At 37.2% G+C, this 20,576-nt stretch overlaps 1 protein-coding gene across 1 annotated transcript in view; it reads left to right on the forward strand.

The window, feature by feature from the left end:
- Positions 1-20,576, forward strand: part of TNKS (tankyrase) — a 140,918-nt gene that overhangs the window by 29,823 nt on the left and 90,519 nt on the right. The window lies entirely within an intron of this gene.

Consider the following 20,576-nt stretch of genomic DNA (forward strand, 5'->3'; position numbering starts at 1 on the left):
TGATGTAATTGTGCTAATTGTTGTGTTAATCTGCAGTGCTGCTATAGGTTTGCTTATTCTACTTATGATAATGCTGTAATTTTCTGTTGTAGTATCATTTGTTATTTACTGTATTTATCTGTGTTTTTTCTTTGTAGTTGATACCCAGTAGACAGATTGAACAGGATCCCCTAGCCTCTGCAAAAAAAAAATAGGAAAAAAATCAGGTCAATTGTTTTAAGACCTTCACTGTTAGGCAAGCAAGGACATACGTGTAACTACAAAAGTACCTGTAATCTGAAAGACAACCTGCTACCGATTGCAGAGATCAATACTTATGTTAGATTGTGCTGCCGATTCACATGCTGCTCTTTCTTTCCTCTTCCTTGTTAGTCATTTTGGGTTGAACCCTTTCTCATCTACCAGTTTTTTTTCTTTTTTAGGGGCCATTAACTGCAAAACAATGTTTCATGAAAATATCCTACAAATACAACTTTGTTTTTACAGAGCTTTGATTTCTTTTAAAAATAAATTAACTGTTGAGACATACCAGTGAGCATGAAAAGTATAATATAGTAGCCTGTCAAACTGGTATCAAGAAATACATGGTTTTCTGTGCTGATTTTGACATCTAGGAAATAATGTTTAAAATAAGGTAATATTGGATTTTAAAATATATACAATTAGATTTATAGGAAGAGATTCAGCAGCTTTGGTTTATTTGAAGAAATATTTGAAGAAATTTTTCTTTTGCCTTTATTTCCCCTGTTCTCTCTCTCTTTTTATTGACAGCTTAATTTATAGATTATATGCTATGAAACACCTGTATTCTTTCTTCAGATTATGTTCAGAGCACATCAGCTCCCTTCACTTTGTCAAGAACATTTCGTCATCTTCTTTCTTTGGTGCGCTGAGTGCTATACATAATTATCTACAGCGCTGCAGTGATTTGAGAGTGCCTTTGGAACAGTGTACTTTAAATACATGTGATTTACTTTAATTACTCTGTGTCAAATTTAAACATGTTCCTACAATATTAACACTGTAAGCTGTGCTAAGCAGGTTAATCTTGACTTCTGCTATTAATGGGTACACTCATACAGATGCTGAAAATAGAGAGAGCAACAGGGAGTCAATGAACCTCAGAAGTGTTAAAGGGTATGTGCCGTTTATTTGTGAAGAACTTGACATACCTACAGTGTGGGGGTTACAAAACCCTAAGCTGCTCTTCAGACTGTGCAACTTCAGAGGATAGTAAGATTAGGAAAGTCTGTGACCTCATGTCTGCTCCACTGATTTTTCTGGGCACTAGATGACCTTGTGCATTAGGTAGGTGAGAGGGCAATGTGTCATAGCAGACGAGTGGAGATGGATTTGAAGCAGCCTTCTGAGAACATCCTGTGAAATGCAGCCAGTGCCCATCTCTGGGGTCGCCCCTAATGCCTCACACGCATCATCAGTGACTGAAGCTGTCTTCAGCCAGTGAATGTTATGAGGTTGTGCATGTGGACATGCATGGTGCTATATACGTGTCTAGTTGTTCATAAAAAGACATAATTTTTGTATGGGTTTGGTCTTCCCAGGAAGAAAGTCACATTTTGTTTTATCAGCTTTGTCCTCAAGGTGGCTCTTGGCTACGCAGGGCTCTGTGCTGCATAACTGAGTTCCAGGCTGTGCAAACAGGGCTGGACTCGGGCTGTAGCTGCCATGTGACGCACAATAACTGAAAAACCTAACACTGGAGATGTCATTTAAATGGAGGCTAGCTGCATTTTTATGGGTGTTGCCCTGTTTTACAGTATCTCTGTTAGGCTGCTCTTTCTCTTGTACTTTCCATATGTTGTTACCTTCAGGTCTTGCTTCATCCCTCTGGAAGAAGGAGGCTTAAGGGATTTCTTTGGATCTATCTGACCGAGGATAATCTTTAGCTACAGTAATTCTTTGCAATTAGGTGTATCAGAACTTAAAGGTATTACTGGATTAAGGATGAGAAGGATATATTAACTTAATTTTCAGTATTTAGTGTTGAATGGTGGGATTTTAGGAATGCTCATATTTAGAGCTTTCAGAAGTGGAGCACAGTCTGTAATTTGTTAGTGTAATTTAAGCAGCATGCATGTCAAGGCTACTCTTTTTGTTATTTTTGATTCCTTTTTCTATCTGTGTCTATCATAGAATGGGCTGGATTGGAAGGGACCTTAAAGATCATCTAGTTCCATCCCCCCTGCTGTGGACAGGAGGCACTTTTCATTAAACTAGGTTGCTCAGAGCTCCATCCAACCTGGCCTTAAACACTTCCAGGGATGGGGCATCCACAACTTCACTGGGCAACCTGTTTCAGTTTCACAGTCAGGAATTTTTTCATAACATCCAATTGAAACCTACTCTCCTTCAGTGTGAATCCATTTCCCCTTGTCCTATCCCTACACTCTCTTGTAAGAAGTCTCTCACTATCTTTCTTGTATTCTCCCTTCAGGTACTGGAAATCCACAATTAAGTCGCCCCAAAGCCTTCTCTTTCAAGCTGAACTGTTCCAGTTCTCTCAGCCTTTCCTCATAGGAATCATGATAAACCATATGATCATACAGACTTTTCCACATTGCTGCTGTATTGGTTGTTGAAGAAGATGGATTTCTCTTAAAACTTTTTTTTACCAAGTATTTCCATAGGTTCGTGCATCTGTATTAATTGGTTTGTGAATGAACTGTGATTACAGTGTCCTTTTGACCTCTAACACAGCAAAAGTAAACAGAAAACTTGTTGGTTATTGATTGAACCTTTTCAATTTGACAAAGAATTATGTATGTGTTTTAAAAGGGAGATTCCTGCTGCATAAAAAGCATTTCTGCTGTTCTGGCAGCAAATGCTGAATTCACAATGACTTGTTCTTTTCTGACTTGTTATTTTCTCTCTTCCAGTCTAAAAAAATGTATACTCTTCTTTTCACCTGGATTGCAGAAAGGACATGCAATGCAGTAGTTTCTCTCATGACTTACAACGATTTTCCTGCAACATCCTGTTAAAATATGAGTTTTATAAGGATACATTATGCAGATGGAAGGTTTTTGGTGGAAATGGACTTTGAAAATTTCTTTGTAGAATAAAGAGAATTTTATAGAAATTGAACACCCAGTACTGTCTTCTTGAAAAAAAAAAGTTACATAATTGAGGAATCTGCTTCTTACTACCTGGAAAGCAGCCTATTTTCTTCCTTTTGTAGGATAGGCAGCATTTGTGTGAAGCAAGCACTTCATGTATGAGAGGGTGTTTCTTCTTTCTTAGCATGCCATACTGTTCCCGAATCATGTTGTCAGAAAAAGGTTTGTAATCCTCTTTTTCTCTAGGCTGAAGTGGTACTACAGGCTCCAAAAACATAACACATCTAAGAGCTGTTAAACACACCAGATTAATATCCTAGTTTATTTTACTTTAGTTTAATTGTCTTTGGGGTGTGTGGTTTCTGAGATGGGGACTTACCTTTATTGCCATACATACCACTATGGCACTCCCATCCAAAATAGGGCTTTTGGGAGCTTTTGCACTGCTAGTCATATTATTAGTCTTCATTATTTTTCTTATCCTGATTATCGCCTCTTTAAAGATTAACATCCTTTTATCTCTTCCCTGTACAGTACATGACAAGCCAACGATATTGTTAATGATTGATGTGACTGATATTTTTGTTTGCTTGTTTTTTTCCACACACTGGTGCTTTCTTGCCACTTATTCCCCATATTATCTGCTATTCAGAAATGCTTTATGTGAATTGTTGTTCTTTGTACTTAAGCAGTTTCCAAAGAAGCTATTAGCAGGAGCTGAAGACATTTTTGTTGGATAATAATGTTTTTGTCTGCTTCATGCCAATGTTTTGTGGGGTTGATTTTTGTTGGTTTTAAGGATTACTCCCTTGAAACAGATCAAAATGAAAAAAGTCTGAAAACTGCTGCATCTCTAGATTAAAGGAAGATTTCTTAGGTATGAAATAATGTCTTGTTTGTTGATAGAATCAATTTTCAAAGTTGAACTTTGATCTTCCTGCTTATTATGGAAATAATGTCTTTTACAAACATGGTGCTTTAGCATTTCTCACTTGAGATTTTTGGATGTGAAGGACAGCTTGATGAGTCAAAGTACAGCTGTGCTAAGGTTATGAGAGGTGTTAATGAAAATTCATGTTTTCATCTATTTGTCATGTCAACTTTTTAATTTAAGCAGGGAGCATAGTTCATATATTGAAATATATTTGTGCAATTCTTTTGGAAGTGAACTACTATTTATGCATAATTTGCCTGTAAGGAAAGGAAAAATCTGATATTTCACTACAATAAGTTTATTGAACTTCAGAGAATGGAAAATGGATTTTAGGTACAACTTACCCATTTTAAAAATAGCAGTAAGAGAAGAAATTTGTTTGTTAATTTTGTTTTTCCTGTGGCCCCTTTACAGTTTGACTGTCTCAAATCCTAAATTTCCTTCTAGGTTGGGGTTATTTCCTTCCAGGTGCTCTTAGGATATTGAAGGCCTTCCAGATAGATAATAGTATTTCATTTTGGGAGGTGGTAACCTTCTCCCCTTTCCCTTTAATTGATCTAATACTTAGACTGTGTGTGCTAAATCAGATCATTTGGAAAAGGTCTAGCTTCTGTCTTTACAGAACAGTATAATAAATGCCAGTACAATTGGAAAAGTGATTTCATGGTGAGGAGGGCAGATGCTGCTAGAATGGTTTGGGCCACTCACTTGTCTAGGTCATTGTCCTTTCTGACAGTAACACTGGATCTCCTGCCTTACAGAAAGCGGCAAGAAATCCCGCAGTTGAGGAATATTGTTGACATGCAGAAAATGTTCACCTTATTTCATACAAACTGTTGATACACATCTCAAAGCAAGAGGTCTGAAGAGCCTTTCTAGAACTTGTTTGAGCTTTGAATGTATGTTTTTGTGATTGTTACTTTTTAGCATTCAGATAGGTTTACTTTTCTTTTTTACCAAGACCTAAGAGGAGGAAATAAACCATATGCTCTAGTTCACTGGTATGAATGCCATGTGATGCTTTTGCAATTTGGAGTCCATGGTGATCTGTTACATTTACTTCCTTGAGCATTATGAGGAATATCAGCTTTCCTTTGGGAATGCTGGGACCTTTGCTTTTCCAGTCTTTGGAAAGATAGGGGAAAAAGTACTTGTGTGTATTGTACTTGTGGCACAGACCAGGAACATAAAGTCTACCATTTTGGTGGCCCTTATGTAGAAGCTCTAGATTTATGGATTTCAAATCTTGCCTTACTTTTTTTGAGAATATTATAATGATGCTATCTCGATGTATTTATGAATGTATGGTTTTTGAAAATTTCATTTAGTGTGTGGTCTAGTTTCTTTTTTGAAGAAAGTGTACAGGTTGCTTATCATGCCAGGAGTTAAATGTCATTTTCTCTCCGTTCTGGCATGGTCACATTTCAGTTCTGTTTCACATTTCCTTTTTTTCTCATTGAGACAAAAGTGGAAGAAAGAGTCCTCTCTTTGTTCTAGATGTTGTGCCATACTTGTTGTGCACTTCTGCTATATTTCTTTTTCAAGAAGAGCAGTTCTTGATCTTCAGGATGTGGACATAAGAAGTTTCACGTCAGTGAAAAGGAAGTTGCACTTTGGCAGTACTGCTGGAATCGCTGATTCTCTTTCCACTTTCTAGCACTGCATTATTATTTCAAGATAATGTATCTTGATTTGAGCACTATGCACTGGTATGGCATACAATTGACTTCTGGAGTCAGTTTTATAGTTTTCTTGACATTTTGTTGTTCCAGGTTTTATTCTGGTGAAGTTAGTTTTTTATTACCTCTCTGATTGCAGAAGAGCTAAATGGGAGCTAAATAAAAGCAATTCTGAATTTTGAAGTTTGTGACTTATATTATGCATGCAGTGTTTATTGCTTTGTCAGTACTCCATTTGTTGCTCATTCGCTTGGTTTCTTTTAGGTCCTTCTAGCTTCTGCTGTTTTTCCTCTGGGAATGTAATAACTTAAATATTTCCTTCAATGTTGTAGGTTATTTAACACAAGTTTCAGTGTATTTTATCTTAAAGGAAACAAGTTATTCTAGCTTTTAAGTGTCTGAAGTATTTTGGTTCTGACTCCATAACTGCATAATTTCTTTAATCTCTTATTGAGGGACTTGTGCAAAGATTTCTGTGAGCTGGTGTATATGTTCTACTGCCTGAAGTCCGTTTCCATGCCTTAATATGCTTAGATTTCTTTTCCTATTGTAACTGCAACTCTGGATGCTGGTTTCGTAGGACTTAATTTTAGGATAATGAGACCTTCTGTATTTCTTCCTGCTCTATTTTAGAGTTAAGTGCTATTAACCTTGTGTTTAAGCTTAGATGTTATCTTGAAGTGGCTTCTTTGGAATGTGGGTATAAGCCTAGATCAGGCAACTTTTCATTCTTTGTAAACTCAGTTTAGGCAAGGAGTTAAAAGTCTGTAGCCTGTTGTGTAGGTAGTCAAGTAAGAAGAGAGAGTATGTGATTTAGGATTGGTGCTTTTCATAAAAGTGTAGTTTTGATTTACACCATCCCCCTGGCAAGGATTTTTCACTCTTTTTTCCTTTTTACTGTTGTAATGGTTCAGTAGTATTTACTCTTCAAATGGAATGAAACTCTTCAAGTAGCCAAAGGAACAAATTATCTTTTCAAAGTTTTCACAGAACATCTAAATCAGGTGTTTTGGTTTTCTGTTTCTCAGTTCTGCTGTTATATAGATTTGTGAATGCTTTGAAAGCTTTCAGAAACCTAATGTACACAAATTTATTTAGCCTGAAATTTTACAACGTCAAACTGAAAAAAAGCATTTCTTCCCAGAGTTTGTTGTTATTCATAGCGACAGAATAACAAGTAAGATCTCTGTAGCTTGTAAGTAAAGAATGCAAAATATATTTTTGCTGCCCTAGGAACAATAATTGCAGAAATGTGTAAGAAGCCTTTCTGTTTCCATAGTGCATCAAAGCACTCATCTTCTTTTTGTTGCTCTGCCTTGAGCACTGACCCATCTTATACTTTACTGATTTTTTTTTTTCTCTTCTCTAAATGTTAAGTAATTTAGTTTGTTGTTAAGTTTAGACTTTGTTGGTTCCTTTTTTTAATATTCTGTGTTGTACATTTCTGATTTTCATAGTAATTTCTGCCGGTCTTAAAACCAAATGCAATTTTGATCTCTATTGCATTTTTCCATTGTCCGTGGATAACCTTCCTGGATTATTGTACCAAAATGGCCTTTTCACACAGTATACTGCCAGGTGAAGTGATAAGAATTGAGTGGATGGAGAATGTTATATCGTGTAACTTCTCATATATTTGGTTCTATTTGTAAGTACGATAGTCATGCCACAATTTTAAATATTTTAATGTAATTTTTGTGTATGCTCAGTTCTAATATGTAATTTTAGTCTGTAAGCAGACGTAGAACTCTTAGGAAAGATTTTTTAGCTAGCAGGAAAATTCCTGCATGAAAAAGCTCACATTGCTTTTATATCTTGTACTCCAGCTTCTAGAGCAATCTTTGATACTTGTATTCTTCGTTTAAATACTGAAAGCAATGAGCCAGTCACAGCTGAAATCTGTGGAGTATGTGAATTCACGGACAAAGCATTTAAGATGATGTTTTCCCAGATTTAACAGAGGAATCTAAAAGAATGCTAATGTTGCATGAGGAAAATATTCTGAAATGGGAGAGGCAGATAATTTTACCTTTTTATGCATGTGTTAGGACATAGCCTGCTTATGAGACTGCTTACTGTTCCCCACTGCCTCATTCAGCAGGATGGATGACTATGCTCTGGGGAAGAATCAAGACTGCACAGTGTGGCTGTGCTGAGCACTCTTTCTCTACAGAGCTGCTGCACCAAATTTCTTGTGGTGAGAGTGGGCATGTTCTTGCCACCTGAGAAGTGCTCCTGCCTTGATGAGTAATGGGCATGCAATAGGATGCAATTCAAATTCCCTGCAGCATAGCGCAGCTTGTTGGGTCAGAAACTTTGTGTCCCCTTTAGCTTTACTACACATAAGCGTGATGTAATTTAAGTTCAAGTGTAGGACTTTGCCAAGGAGTTAATACTCTTGAAATTTAAAGGGTCTTGAAAATTCTCTTGTAGATCAGACAATTTATGCTTAAGACTGTAACAGTGCTCTGTGGGTTTGTTTGAAGCTCTTTGTGATTTCCATGCCCCAAGTTTTTTATTGCTCTCTTGCTGGGCTTGAAGCACACCCTGTGTATTTGTCTTGGATATCCCATTTCACGTTATGATGCTCTGTCATAAACTGATTGGTGATGTGCACTGGATTCTGCTGCTAAATTGCTCCTTCCAGCAGTTTCTATGTGGTTTCCCATTTATAAATAAAGCAGGTGTCCTGCAGATAAGATTTAGTTTGTGTGCTGTCCTTATTCATGATACTGAATGCAGAGAGTGTCAGGGATCCTGTGAAAGTGGTATAGTTATTGTGGAATTCATGTACATGCAGATTGAGTTCAGCATGCGTGGAAAATCAACCAGATATTGAAGGGGAATGTGTTTTAATATAAATAGACTGCTGTATCATCACCTATTTTAGACCTTCCCCACCACTCTCCTTTATTCCTGTCTCTTATTTGTGTAGGTATCTACTCGCTTTTACCTGGATCTGTGTAATCCTAGCTGTAGTTTTCAACAGTCTAGACATATGGCCTTGTATTTATCGGGTTGGCCATACTAAGCATTTCTTCTAAGTTTGAAATGTGGCAGAACTCTTGGGTCATCCAAGTTTCTGTTCTAAAATACTTAGATATCAAAATTTCGTCTCAAAGAGAGTAGAAGAGTTCTATATTGTATTCAAATGCATAAAGCATTATATATGAGCTTTGTGGACAGCAGAAACACTCCTTGTCTTACAGATGTGGTGAATTTATAATTAAAAAAACTAGATTGAGATAAGCAAGAAGAATTTCAGCCTGAAGAATTCAAAGTTGGCAGAATTACGATTGGGACTCTTATTTAAATCATAGTTGTTAAATAACCTTTAGTTTCCTAGCAGCTATCACAAATGCTACCAGCTCTGTCTACGATTGATTTATTGTAAAGAGTAATTTCTTGAGTGAAGCTTGTTTTGCTTTCATGTGGTGCTGTGCTTAGACCACCTGCCTTGGAGTCTTTCAAAATTAATTGGCATAGAGAATTTTTATAATTGCAAAAATATGTAATAGAATGGAATTGACCTAACTTATTGGATGAAGTGATCTGATTCAGCAGGCTCAGATGCAGTTTACATTTAATAGGTTAGATCTTTCTTTGATCTACAAAACTTTCCAGAGATGGAGGTATCAGAAGCTTATACTTAGTGTCATGTTACTTATACTTACTCACAGGCCAAGCACCACAGGTCTGATGTTCATCTTTTGTGCCATAACACAAGCCTAGTGTCCAAACACTTGAGGCCATCCATGCAACTTGTTCTGTTGAAGGGGGCATACGTGGAGGAGAGAAGGGAGGGGGGAGGAAGGTAATCTAAAGCAAATGGCTGTAACCTCTTCCTTATTGGATCTGTTGCAGAGAATAGTTGGAACCTGTAAGAGACAGTTTTCTTTCTATAAATATTCCAGATACCCCTCTACAGTTGACTATGGCATCATATGGAGTGTTAATGTGGAGTCTTGATACATGTCTGTACTTAGAGTGTCTCACTTATAAGACTGAAATAGAACTGCATTGCTTCTGTTGTATTTTACATATGCTTTTAACTCTGGAGAGAGTTTATGCTGTTTTATACTGGGGCTGTAGTGTATTGGAGTGTTGTAATTCTCATGTGCATACACCTATGTGCATGTGTGTTTATATTATCAACAAAAATGAGGCACTTCTGGGGCTAGGTAATGACATTATTGTTTTTATGTAAAGTCACAAGATGTTGTTTTTCATTGGTGCATGAAGAGGCTTCTAGAAATATGCTTCTCTCTGAATGGATATGTTAGCATTACAAGTTGATGAATAAACTAAGAAGTTTTTGTTAAATTAAGGAGCCATTTCACTGACTGATTCATTCAAGCTATCACAAATAACGTAAGAATTGACTACTAAGATTGAAATCACAGGGTTTAGAGTCTAGTGAACTTTGGTTTGTTTTATCTTTCCGTTTTGCAGGGGTGGAAGAAAATCCAGTCTTGATGACTGAGTATATAAAAAATACAAATAATTTAATTAATTGTTAAAATTATTTAATTGTCAAATAAAAGTAATCCCCAGCTTACCTAGACTTAGAATAGAATGTAGCTTAAAAATGCTAAAACCTAAACAAACCAAATGGTATTTATATCCTCCTAGGAGGCTGCGATAAGAAAGGAAAAAACCTACTTCTGTAGTGTTTGTCTAATTTCCTAATTTGTCACTGAAAGGGGAGCAGATGCTGTGGTGGATAGTGCTGATGCATGAACTTGAACTTCAAAGAATACAATGTATTTTATATTGTATAGATAGTACTAAAAAGAAATCTTTAAAAAAATTGTTCAAGTAGATGGGTGTTTCAGTGGTGCCAGTATGTGGCTCTGTAACTGAAAAACATAGAGAATTTAGTCTAAAATGAAGAAAATTGGATGGAACTGGTTTTGAAAACTTTGAGTACTTTCAAATGTCAGGCTCAATACAAGATTTATTAACTTCATTTCATGCTTTCTAACTATTCGTTGTGATCATTAAATAACAATCAAGGCTCTTTCTGTGTGATGAGAGATCACTTGTTATATTTCAGTTTTTACTGGGAAGAATAATTATTAGCATTTAAATGGAAGTTGCTGATTTCTTGCATATCCTTTGTTCTCAATCCTGCCAGATGCTGAGAGCCACTGTAGCTATTATACAAGAAAGATCTAGGCTTAAGCTGGGGTTTGTTCAGACGTCTAAATGCTTCATACTGAAGTGGGGTTACAATGCTCACCATATTGGGAAGGAAGACTGAGACCATTCCAATGAACGTCTCAGTGGGTGCTGTTCTCCTCTGGGGTAGAATGGGCGACATGAAGGCATTGGCTGTAGTCCACACCTTGTGAGTAGACAAAGCCTCGGTTCGGATTTTATAAAATGCAGCAGGTTACTTGTAAATGGTCTTTTTTTTCTTTCTGCATGCAATTATTTAGAAGTATGATATGTGAGTATAAAGGAATAATACAGTTCAAAGCAGTATTTCCCATTAGAGTAATGAGCATGCAGACCCATTATTTTGCATTTTCTATTTTTACTGTCTTCATGAACAAAGAAACATGGTGGGCTTTTTCTTTAAAAATTGAACTTAAATTTCTGAGCTGTAGGGAGCGTGGTTGAGATTTTAACTTTGAGCATTATCCATTATGGTTGTTTATGAAAGTGTTGTGTTAAGATATGAAAAGGCAAAGTTTGCCCTTCAAACCATATGTGTTGATGTGAGTCAGCTTCTTTTTTGTGTCTGTCCAACATACTTCTTAGCTGTAAGATGTTTGGCTTGGTGCTGCCTGTGGAAATGGGGCCTCACATGTCAAATCCTGGGATTAAAATAGGATCTCTTTCCCTTTTATCTTTCTCCTCCAGGCACTGCAGAGCAGTCTTCCACTTTGGGCATGTGGTTCTTCATGGTAGCATTTGTGGGAACCTCTGATAATTTGAGGACATACCACAAGCCTTGAAAAATCTTTCTATGTTTATTTTTCCTCACTCCAAGCCGCATAAGGGGGTCATGGAACAATAGCCTTTTTTCTCACGGTATCTTTAGTTCTTTGGTCTCTTTTTCTAGAAATTAACATTGATGCTTTTTCTTTCCTAATTTCAAGAGTTATTTTTTTGAAATTTATTTATCATTGCTAGAGTTGTTATATCTAGATGATGGATGAGATTTGTTCTCATATTTACTGTTCATCCTTGCCTACTTGATGAAGCTAATTGCTGCTTTTTTTTTTAATTTGGTGTTTGTTTTGTTTTTTGTTAGTTTTGCTTATTTGGAGTTTTTGTTGTTTTTTGTTTTTTACTCTTTTTCCAAGGGTAGGGAAGGATTTTACTGGGTAGGGGAGCTATTTTCATTCTCTTGTGGCTGTATGATGAAGATTCTTTCTGAGCTATAGGAGTTTTCTCTGAAATTAGATTGAATTTGCTATTTGTATGTGACTGCTTATCAGACTTGCATGTAGGTTCAAAGTTTGTAATATAGCAAAAATTACCTTATTATCAAGGTTTATGGTGAACCTATATGCAGTATTTTTGAGGTGATTTTAAAAAGCTTGACCTCACTGAGAAGTAAGAAGTCATCTGTGTTTTCGAAAATGGTTATGGTCTTCCTTTATCTTTACATCTTCCATACATGAAAGACAAACTCTGGGAAAAAAGACTGTTTTTCATGTCTCACAAGCCCGTTTGTTTCCAGTGTGCTTTAGAGACATTTCAAAATTGCATTTTTGTGATTTGTACCCAATTTAGTTGCATTTAATCACATGCTTCATAACTTCTCCCTGTAGTGCAATGCAGCTGTTCTTAAGCTTAAAAGAACTGTGTGATTAGGTGCTTTACTTGCTTTGTAGCATTGAACAGTTTCTAGTTTTAACATGGTTAATCTGTTGTCAGTCTTGCACAAAGACACAATTTTGAATTGGTACCATGTTATTAATGGAAATTTTTCATGTATCTGGCAAGCTATATTGTAAGTTAAGCAAAATCCTTTTGTTTTGGAAATGCATTGGTAACTCATACTCTTATGTTACAACATTTACAGAACTAGAATTAGAAAATAGTAGACCATAAAGTATGTGTACGATGCTACTGATTCTCTCTCCTAAATAGTTAGTATGTTTCTGAAACCTTTGTTTTCCACAATGTTTTTTCCTGTCCCACAAATACAGGTACACTTTTGTTCAGAGTAGAATAGTAGTTTTGAATGCTGATTTAGAGACAGGATCCTGAGACTTGTGAGGATATTCCCTTCATCCCTTCTTCTTATTCTCCTCACTTTTCTATTTGATACACTTTGTTTCTAGAGGGTGTTCTCTGTGGACTGCAGCGTGGATGGATATCTGCTCTGGCACTGTGGGAGGAGTCTCTTTTCTGGCACCCACAACATCTCCTCCCTCTTCTTTTTTTCTGATCTGTGTTGTCTGCAGGAGTTTCTTTCATGTGTTCTCACTCCTGTTTTACTTACAGCTGCTGTGCAGTGTTTTATACCTTTTCTTAAATACATCAACACAGAGGCATCACCGTTGCCACTGATGGGCTCAGCTTTGGCCAGCATTGGGTCTGTCAGAGCCAGGTCTGAGTGGCTGTGTCCAGCACAGGACAACCCCATATCCTTTCTCAGAGGGGCCACCCAGCAGCACCTCCTGCTACTCAGACATTGACGCCTGCACACAGTGCAGGCTGGAAGCTAGATAGAAAAGGTCTCCTATTGACTGCATTGAGACTCAAGCTTTTTAAAAGCATTGTTAACTTCAGCTCCCCAAATGTGCCTCCATTGTAATGATTGACATCTGCTGTATACCATGTAAACATTGCTGTCAGGCTAATTTGAAATACAGCCATCTGGAGTTTAACCTCAGTTACTTAATACTGCCCATTCCAGAAAGACTCTTGGGTCCATGGTGTGAATGTATCAGTCATTCTGCTTCTATCCAGAATGTGATTCTTCTGCAATTCATTTGTCATTTAAAAAAAACCTCAATACATGATGTGATAGTGCAAAATGGGTAGACCTCCACTGACCCCAAACCGTGCGATTTACCTTCTCACATTTTATGTGTAGTCTTTTGGTAACATTTTTACAACATGAATTTTGGATTTTCCATTTTGCATTCTTAACTATCCTGAAAAATACTTTGCCTCTGCAGAAGTAAGACATGAAATACTATTTAAATTTCTGTGATTAGAGCTTTCAAAAGAATGAATCCTGAATGCAAGCAATGATACTATTTACTCAAGCTGTATCTCTCCTTGGAAGAAACATATATTACTCCAAAAAATTTAAATAGGGCCTTTATGCAATAATTAATGAGATTTTCTTGAGAGTTTTAGCTGTAATTGAAGACACAATCAATGTCATTGTAAGTAGCATGATCTTTCAGCTCCTCAAAAATGACTTTAATATAGAATGCAATAGTAATTTGTCAGTGTGCATGAAGAGGAGCTATAATTTTACATTTAGCATTCAGTATGTATGCATTTTGACTATTGTGAATTTTAGTCATTTCTAAATGCATTATGCTTTACAGTCTGGTAATAATTTAAAATACATCTAGATTTTATTTGGCATTGCTGCAGTGATGGTTGTTAGTACTTATGTAAGCAAAAACATCTATAATGTTAAAAGCAGAATTTTATGCTAATTAGGATTATACTTTCCATTCTAAAGAAAGCATTTACTCCTCCATATAGAGCAAATATAAATAAAGCTGAGAATATTAAGTATTGCATTTAATGGGTAAGGAAAATGTCATACTGTGTGGCTACTTACCAGAAGTTTTATTTCCTGGTATTCATCCTGTCCCAATAAGTCTCTTAACATTTTCCAGAGGCTTCACAGCTAGTACTTCAGCTAATAGTTTTAGGATTTTGGTATCACAGCCAGAATAATAATTTAAAAGTTCACAAATATGCTTTTAAAATGTCCCTCACCTCCCTTTCTCCAAGGGCTGTCACTAGGAAGTGAATAGTTCCCTGTCTGTTGTGATGTTTCCATATCCATTCTGTTTTTCAGGATTAGTGTGTATAGAGCCATTCATAATGGGTGTATACTGTGATGGAGAAAGCACAGAGGCATCCACCTTTGGCTTTTTCTGGTGGAAGAAGAGACTAGAGACTCTTATATTTGCAGTGAAGGTGGGATCTGTTAAAATACATAGACTAGTGTGCCAAAAGAAATCCTAACCTGAGAAGCAAACTGTTGTGTGAGTACCTCAGATATCATTGAGTGCTAAAAGTGGAGGTTTTTTTTCTGAGGTCCAGCTACCAGGGCTTGATGTGATAAAGCCACTTGTGTTTTTCCTTTGCGTCAGAGTATTTTGTGTTTCTTTCTACAGCAGCATACTTTACCAGAAGAAGATTACTCCTTTTCCCTGTTTTAATGATCTATATATCATGTGTTAGGTCTGGTAAATTTGCTTCAAAGATATTCAGAGGTGTTAAGTCTAGGAAAATTAGAACAGAGGAGGTTTTTTGCTTCCCTTTGGTGTAGGTAATTTAGTCTTGTTGCAGGCCACGTGGACAAACCAGTAAATATAAATATTCACTACAAGACAGTTGTAGTCAGTTTTAAAATCAGACTTAGGTGAGCTAGCTCTTGTCCAGGGCGGTCCTTCTCAGTGTGTCACGGGCATGTCAAAAACATGATTTGTCATGACAGTGCTGCACTGTGCCAGCATGCTGCATGAAATACAGAGCTACATTTTTTAAAAGCTGCATAATAATGTCTTCTCAGTTCGGGCCTGCCTATCTTGTTGCTGTAATGTTCTTCTTGTTTCTGATTGTTGATCCCATAAATGCTTGTCTGATTTCCCATATTTGATTGGAAAAGCAAGGAGGTGTTGTCAGGCTGTGCAGTTTAAATTGAAATTTGCTATAGGTCTGTTCAAAAAAGTCAGCTTAAATTGAAGTACTGAAATTTAGTTCAACAATTCTGCTTGATCTCATTTCTTCCTTCTTAGTTGTCACTTGTCCTTGGGTTTAACAGAGATACTAAACTTCCTGGGAGCCACAAATACCTGAGATTCATTTACTGCTGTTTCATTTAAGCCTACTGTTAAAGTCAACGCATTTATGCCCTTTTTGTACTGTCCGGTTTGAATATCTGAGATCTAAAATCTGGTCTAGTATCAGAGAATTGTGGAAGCTCTTGGGCTGGAAGGGACCCCTGAAGATAATCTAGTCCAGCCCACCTGCTCAAAGCAGGGTTGACTGGAGCAGATTGCTTAGGACCAAGTCTGGTCAGGTTTTTTTGAAAAGCTCCAAGGATGGAGACTGCAAATTCTCTTGGAACTCTGATCTAGTGTTTGATCATTCTTGCAGTTGAAAAAAAGTAAAAATGGTTTGGTGGCAACAAAATAACAAGTCGTTTTCTCAGTGTCTGAAATCAGATATTTCTGTTGAATTGTTTTAATGTATCCATGGTTGGTGCAGAAACTTCAAATTGGGCAGGTGTCTGTGCTGGATTCAGAGGCTTTAGCTGCCCCAATGGACGTCCACCTCAGTTTGAGTGACTGTAAGTTTCTGAAAACTTTCATTTGCAAAACCTTATTATTAGGTTTTGGCTGAAAGGTGAATACTTTATTGCTGCTGGAAATATTTGTTCTAGTTGACTTCCTGAAGGTCCCAGCTATGCTCCAGAATATGCTAGCAGGTATCATATTGATGGTAAATTGAAGAAACAATGCAAATACGTAGCAAGCTTGACCATGAGTTGTTAAAGACCTGTTCAAATTACGCAGTCATTCAGTGTAAATAGGGTGTATAGAGTTAAGCAGCTGTTAGTAAAATGCTTTCAGTGCTTAGCAAGGTGACAAAGCCGTTAACAAGGATGATTATTAATAAAATGTTGTTGTCAGAGGCATATACATTTCAAATTAAGGAAGCAATTAGCATGAAGCAATTATTATGCTGTAGCATGTGCTGTGTAAACTCAGACTGGGTTTTAGTTACATTTACTTTGCATTTCTTTCCTGTTAAGAGCTAGGATCTTCTTTCTTGGGGAAAAAAAAAAAGCTGTGTAAGTTATATTTCTGCAATTTCCTGATTCCTCCACTTACCAAACAAAACCACCAAATGTTGCAAATGACAGTTGGTCAATGACAGCATTTAGTAACACTTCTCCAAGACTGCTGCTCCTTGTTACACCTCTGGTCTGGAAAACATGTGTAATCTGCTGATGGGAAACTACATGTTTAAAAAGTTTGTCTGTGGCTTTGCTTCAATTGAACCAAATTCAAACTTAGTGAAGTGTGTATAGGAATGGGGGGTGGTAGGAAAATTGAAGAAATATCTTAAGGCTGAGAGTCAGGCATGAACACACTCAGAAATTTCAGAATTGAAGTTGCACAGGTAACCTGGGTCCAGGTCTTGGGGGTTTTTTCTGTCCTAGCCAGTGATTGGGGCTCCTTATATGCTGGTAGCTCCAGATGTTAGTTAAGGTTGGACTTGTGCCTAGAGTATAAATCAATTGGTGAATTGTAGGTTGTAGGATTTTCAATTTGATTTAAGGCATAGCTGAAGTAAGAGCTGTGGTGGGAAGCATCACCTCTTTTTTTAAGTAGCCAGGCTTTATAAACACGGTATTGACAAAGGCAATTGCAATGTCAAGGCTCCTGGTTTTGTCCCAGGCATTTTGTTTACAAGTACTGATCTCAGCATTTGGAAGCATCAGATTCTTCCCAGTCCTTGCTCCGGGAAGCTTATTGAACTGTATTAGGATGGGCAGGGAAGAGCAGCTAAATATTGCCAGACTTCTCACCCTCTTACGTTGAGTGGATGTATACTATGGGAGAGTGTGGGATAAAGGTTAAGTTTCTTAGTACTGACAGACAGCTTTGAAATAGTCCCTCAGCATACTCTACTCTTGGCCTTCTTGAATGTGTCAGAAGAGCTGGCCTTAAGTAGGCAACACCATCTCTCTCTACATACTGATGAAATTGAGTTTTAGCCTCCTCTCCTAATGAAGAGCTTATTTCTCTATTTTGAGTCTCTATTACACGGTGAGATTATATAAAATACTGAAAAGTTCTGTCTTTTATTGCTGCATTGCATGAAAATTTGAAATATCTGCTCTGTCATTGTGAAGAAATACTAATTTTTCTCATATTAATATGCCTGGAAACAATTTTCTTTACTTTTTCCCTAATTCATGTTGTTTCACCCTTTATCTTCTTTCTGTTTCCTCTTCTGCTATGTTTGCTTTTTTTTTTGAGTTAGGTTTTAAAATACTGAGATTGAATGTTGCTGGGCTTAACAACAGTCAGGTTCAGTTCCCTTCTTTGGGAATATAAAGCCTTAGAGGCCTTTGTTATGTCTCTTGTCAGCAACTCATTAATTATAAGGTGTTTGGGGTTTTTTTTCAGTGTAGGGTAGCTCTGGTCTGGTTCAGTCCTGTGGACTTGGTACACACTAGCAGTTAGTAAGGGTCTACAGTTCATTCTTTTGAAAACTTCCTGAAGCGCCTATGTAGTGCCCTCCAGGACTGCTACAGCATATGCACAAAACTGCAGTAAGTCAGGATTGGATGATGATTACTTTGAAAGCCCTCTCCAGATGTAGAATAAAATGCTTATGTAGATACGCCAGAGTTCAGAGGTATCGGAGACACCTTTGTCAGCCTATCTTGTTACAGCCCTCTGATTAAACTCTTCTAGATCATTGAACTAAGTCAGACTCTTACATTAATTGTATGAATTGGCATTGCCTTTGGGAGAAATAAGGGGAGGTGTTTCTATGCGTGGCCAAGGGTACTTTCTTCTTAGAGGATTAGATTTTTTCAGTCACTTTGCTTTTCATTCTCTTAATTCCAGATTTATTGTCCCTAATTCATTTGATCTTACCATGCTATGTTTCATGCTATTCTTTTTTATTGAAGCAGTCAAAGTTTTTTTTAACAAATTGAAGAATGGCACCAGTATGAATTTGCTGGCCTTTGTGTATTGCATAGGCACAGCTGTATGCTGCAGGTTGCAGTGTTACTGTTGCTCTTATTCTTTCAGTCTTTGCAGCTGTTTGCTAATCAAATGGAGTATAGAGGTGCAATGAACCTTGCTATTGTTTTGAGGGGTGAAGACTTTGAGGGATGTTACCAGGTCCTGAATATATTCACCTTACCATCTTGTTTGCATGTATCATAGTTGTCAGGTGAATATGTTTTAAAAGCTCTGCTTCTCAGTACAGTCTTGTGAGAGAAAGACTGCCTTGAGCAGGGCCTTACTACTGGTGAAGGTAGTTCAAAGAACTGTATCTGTAACAAGGCAGTATGTCAATGGTCAGTGGTTTATGACTACATTCCAGGGTGTCTTAAATGCTTGGAATGGATTTAGATGCAAAATCCCTATTTTTAATATTGCTTCTGTTATTATGTGCTTATGGTATCCAGTGAGGTGTGTTATGCACCAAGGAAATACTTATACTCCTTAATTCACCTGGAGGATTCTTAATGTCTCTCTTGATAATAGAATAGTTCCTGTCTGTAACTCTTCTTTCTGTTATCCAGGACCAGCTCTGTCTTTTTCCTGTTTTGTTTCTTTTCCCTGATGTCATAATCTCTAGAATAGCTTCTTTCTATGATTCTAAGTACCTGTATACTTTGGGAAAGTCATGACTGGAACAAGTCCTTATTTTTTCCCTTGTTTTCTTCCTCCTCTAGTGGTCTCCAGAAGGTTGAAGTATACCTCCCCCTGCTTGGCAATCAAGGAGAGGTTAGGGAGGTTTGAAGAGAAACTGCCTGAATGGATTGAATGTGTATCAGGTAGAAGTTGAAAGAAGTGCTTTTCCTAGCTTGTCAGAAGAGAAGAGGATTTGGTGCTCGATGCAAATGCAGGAAGAGTCCAAATTTTCATAATTCAATATTCAAAGCTATTGTTCCTATAGACTACTGAGTGCTTTAGCTAGACTGATAACTCCATTATTGTGCTGCTCCACTACTATATAATGAATGTGTAAAACATTTGAGGAGGGAAGGCTGGCTGTGATAATGGCACCAGACAGAGCAATTGATTATGTGCTTGAGCTGAAGAGTAAGGCACTTCTTTTTTTGTGGTAAAGAAACATGATAGCTCATCTTTGTAGCTGCAGTTCAACAAAGTGCATTCGACATGACAGTTTCAAGGTCAGTAGGGCTGCTCACATGCATGCTTAAAGTTAAGCACACTTTAGAGTGTTCTAACTATATTATTTTGGGGACCTGGAATAGTCATTTTATTGTCTGAGCTTCTCAGTAGTGGAAAAATATAAATAAAATTTGAAAAGTTCAGATGGAAAGGAAAAGAGCTGAATTAAACTTGAAAGACTGAAGGTAAAGGGTGCAAGTAAATGCAGAGCGAGCTGATTTTTAATTCGTTTAAAGTAATCTTATTACTACTTTGGTGGCAATAAGGGATCACAAATCTAACCTTGATGATTCTTTTACACTGCCAGAGCAGATTAAATTTTTTTTTTTCTCCAGAAAGGAAAAAGATGATGGCATTTCAGTATAAATATGCAAAAGATACAACGGCTAGTAAAGAATTGTGATGTACAAAAGGTATCCTGGCCTCCTGCATGTTTGAAAAAAAATTGAATGAAGTAATATTGTAGTTGTATAGACCTGGAGCAGAATTCCCTAACCTTGTCTGGCCTGCTCGAGTTCCTTCTGTAGGCACAGACCGTGTGCTTGTTGATGGCTCTGGATTACCTGTCTCTCCTTTGTCACATCACAACTTTTGGATTTGATTGCATTCACAATGATTTTTTATTTACGTTGCTGTTGTAATTCAGTTTAATGGCAGCCTTGATATTGCTGTGACTGTTGTAGTGATCAGCGTTGCCAGAGCACTGCATGAACTGGCACTGAATTGAAGTTACTGGGAATAAGTAATTCGAACTACAGAGTAGTCTGCCCCCTAC

Source organism: Sturnus vulgaris, chromosome 4 (assembly GCF_052056855.1).
Source record: "Sturnus vulgaris isolate bStuVul1 chromosome 4, bStuVul1.hap1, whole genome shotgun sequence".
NCBI lineage: Eukaryota > Metazoa > Chordata > Aves > Passeriformes > Sturnidae > Sturnus > Sturnus vulgaris.